Source organism: Oncorhynchus nerka, linkage group LG15 (genome assembly GCF_034236695.1).
Source record: "Oncorhynchus nerka isolate Pitt River linkage group LG15, Oner_Uvic_2.0, whole genome shotgun sequence".
Lineage (NCBI taxonomy): Eukaryota > Metazoa > Chordata > Actinopteri > Salmoniformes > Salmonidae > Oncorhynchus > Oncorhynchus nerka.
The window spans coordinates 20274011-20277862 of record NC_088410.1 but is presented as its reverse complement, the minus strand read 5'-3'; the positions used below and the strand labels follow the sequence as shown (position 1 = coordinate 20277862).

At 42.5% G+C, this 3852-nt stretch overlaps 1 protein-coding gene across 1 annotated transcript in view; it reads left to right on the top strand.

The window, feature by feature from the left end:
• Positions 1-3457: 3457 nt before the first annotated feature.
• gnav1 (guanine nucleotide binding protein (G protein) alpha v1) overlaps positions 3458-3852 on the top strand; it is a 61540-nt gene continuing 61145 nt past the window's right edge. Inside the window, 1 exon segment of the mRNA XM_065001250.1 lies at positions 3458-3852. This exon segment is cut by the window's right edge and continues 806 nt beyond it. The gene's annotated coding sequence lies outside the window, so the exon portion shown is untranslated.

Genomic DNA, 3852 nt, shown 5'->3' with positions numbered 1-3852 from the left:
CTATTCTGGTCAAACGGCAGCTGACCCCAGCCCTGCGCTTACAGCCGCTGACCCCAGCCCTGCCGTTACAGCCGCTGACCCCAGCCCTGAGCCGCTGACCCCAGCCCTGCAGCCGCTGACCCCAGCCCTGCGCTTACAGCCGCTGACCCCAGCCCTGCCGTTACTTGACCCCAGCCCTGCCGTTACAGCCGCTGACCCCAGCCCTGCGCTTACAGCCGCTGACCCCAGCCCTGCGCTTACAGCCGCTGACCCCAGCCCTGCGCTTACAGCCGCTGACCCCAGAACACATTCATGCCAGAGTTGGCGTAGCTGCTCAGCCTGAAGTGTCCCCACTTGCACTGTCGAATAACTGGCTGTTCTGTGGCGTGACCGACGACTCTTCAGGTGGCCTGTCACGTGTGTTCGAGGTCTTGGGTTATGCTAGGAGCTGACTCATGAGGAAGGTGGTGCTCTTTAAGCAAGCAGCATGACCTCCTTCACATCACTATGGGTTGGAGTCCTGTCCACTATCTCTTCAATACATTTAACCAGTGTACGATATAGGGAGCCATTCAGATGATTCAGGACTCTGTCTTGTATGTAACATGATGATTCAGGACTCTGTCTTGTATGTAACATGATGATTCAGGACTCTGTCTTGTATGTAACATGATGATTCAGGACTCTGTCTTGTATGTAACATGATGATTCAGGACTCTGTCTTGTATGTAACATGATGATTCAGGACTCTGTCTTGTATGTAACATGATGATTCAGGACTCTGTCTTGTATGTAACATGATGATTCAGGACTCTGTCTTGTATGTAACATGATGATTCAGGACTCTGTCTTGTATGTAACATGATGATTCAGGACTCTGTCTTGTATGTAACATGATGATTCAGGACTCTGTCTTGTATGTAACATGATGATTCAGGACTCTGTCTTGTATGTAACATGATGATTCAGGACTCTGTCTTGTATGTAACATGATGATTCAGGACTCTGTCTTGTATGTAACATGATGATTCAGCCTCTGTCTTGTATGTAACATGATGATTCAGGACTCTGTCTTGTATGTAACATGATGATTCAGGACTCTGTCTTGTATGTAACATGATGATTCAGGACTCTGTCTTGTATGTAACATGATGATTCAGGACTCTGTCTTGTATGTAACATGATGATTCAGGACTCTGTCTTGTATGTAACATGATGATTCAGGACTCTGTCTTGTATGTAACATGATGATTCAGGACTCTGTCTTGTATGTAACCTGATGATTCAGGACTCTGTCTTGTATGTAACATGATGATTCAGGACTCTGTCTTGTATGTAACATGATGATTCAGGACTCTGTCTTGTATGTAACATGATGATTCAGGACTCTGTCTTGTATGTAACATGATGATTCAGGACTCTGTCTTGTATGTAACATGATGATTCAGGACTCTGTCTTGTATGTAACATGATGATTCAGGACTCTGTCTTGTATGTAACATGATGATTCATGATGATTCAGGACTCTGTCTTGTATGTAACATGATGATTCAGGACTCTGTCTTGTATGTAACATGATGATGCAGCCCTCTGTCTTGTATGTAACATGATGATTCAGGACTCTGTCTTGTATGTAACATGATGATTCAGGACTCTGTCTTGTATGTAACCTGATGATTCAGGACTCTGTCTTGTATGTAACATGATGATTCAGGACTCTGTCTTGTATGTAACATGATGATTCAGGACTCTGTCTTGTATGTAACATGATGATTCAGGACTCTGTCTTGTATGTAACATGATGATTCAGGACTCTGTCTTGTATGTAACATGATGATTCAGGACTCTGTCTTGTATGTAACATGATGATTCAGGACTCTGTCTTGTATGTAACATGATGATTCAGGACTCTGTCTTGTATGTAACATGATGATTCAGGACTCTGTCTTGTATGTAACATGATGATTCAGGACTCTGTCAATGTTTTCTTGTTTTTAATGTGTTATGTGGATAATTAATTTAAAACATTTTTTAGAGTAATGGACAATGAATGGGGAGTCAACTGTGTGTGTGTGTGAGAGAGACTGTTTTAAAGGGTGTGTGTGTGTGTGTGTGTGTGTGTGTGTGTGTGTGTGTGTGTGTGTGTGTGTGTGTGTGTGTGAGAGAGAGAGAGAGACTGTATTAAAGGGTGTGTGTGTGAGAGAGAGACTGTTTTAAAGGGAGTGTGTGTGAGAGAGACTGTTTTAAAGGGAGTGTGTGTGTGTGTGAGAGAGACTGTTTTTGTGTGAATGAGAGATGAATACCAAAACAAATGGGCATGTATATTGTGTGGCTCCACCCCTCTAAAGTTGCTCTGTAAATCTGTCAATTCATTGTCTGGTAATGACAAGAAAATACAAAATACTGTACCCATTATTTACTGAGCTTGAGCCTCTTTGTAGTTGTTCAATAGTCCATATCTGACATGAAGTGGAAATGGAACAGGTTAACATTATTTACCTACTAAGCTGTAAAAATTGTGTAAACACACATTTGCTTACCACTAATGTCTGTAATGATAGTTTCAGAAGAGTACTTGTTCCTATAATCGTCTTCACCCATCTTACAAACGTATATATTTCCACATTCAGGTTGAAATGACACTGAAATTATGATAATGCCCTTTTTAGTGAAAAAGTGATGGAAATTTCAGCCTGTTCAGGTGGGATGGAGTTTTTGGCCTAAAGCAAATCAAATGTTATTTGTCACATGCACCGAATCCAACAGGTGTCGATCTTAGAGTGAATTGCTTACGAGCCCTTAACCAACAATGTAGTTTAGAAAAATAAGTGTTAAAGTATTTACTCAAATAAACAAAGGGGGAAAAAAGCATGACATCACAATCTGATCTAATTATTCTGACCAATGACCAGTCATCTTATTTGCATATGTATCCTCCTTGAACAGAGCTCTCCAAACATGTTCCTGGAGACCTACCCTCCTGTAGGTTTGAGCTCCAACCCCAGTTGTTAACCAATATGATTTAGCGACTCACACAGCTAATTATTAGATTCATGTTCGCTAGATTAGTGTTGGCGCGAAAACCTACAGAAGTGTAGCTCTCCAGGAACAGGGTTGGAGAGCCCTGCTCTAGAGTTTAGAAATAAATCAAATGTTGCAATGTACAAAGAATGTGATGGGGTGACCCACCTGGACCCTGTCGCCATCCACAGTTTGAGGACCACTGGTCTTGAAGAGCCTATCTGCCAACCAGGGCTGTGTGTGTATCAACCCCCTCGTGACCAGAGAGCATTCCAATAGCAAAAGGAGGCTCGAAAATAAATGATTAAAAAAAGAGATATTGGATTTTCATAAAAAAATAAAAGGGATTTATTGGCTATACAAGTGATGATTTTAAAATACAATTTAAACGACTGCATGGGGGCTTTAATACTAAACTATTTAGAGAGAGTTTTTGAAAAAGAAAGGTGTCTGTGGCGTTTCACCAAAGCTCTGACGGGGTCAACTACATGTCTACATCCACTCAAATCACACCACCCCATACCCAACTGATTAACAACCGTTTAGGTCAGCATGTCGCGCGGAAAACCGGTAAACTAGACCGGTGGTTGCGGCTGTGTGGTCACAGATTACGCTGAGCTGTCGAAATGAGGACACGGCTCGAGTCTCGTGAATGAAAAACGTTCACCTCATTAGGAACACAAAAGGGAAACTGATCCCTGACCCGCGCGTTTGGCAGGATGTGAGGCGTTGGTGAGCGTGAACGCACTGACATTCAAAACAGTGATTATTATGTTTGTTATTTTCACTAGTACCGCACCTTGTGGATACAGTGGACATGGCAGCACTCACTCAGGCGTCAATTTCTCCTCC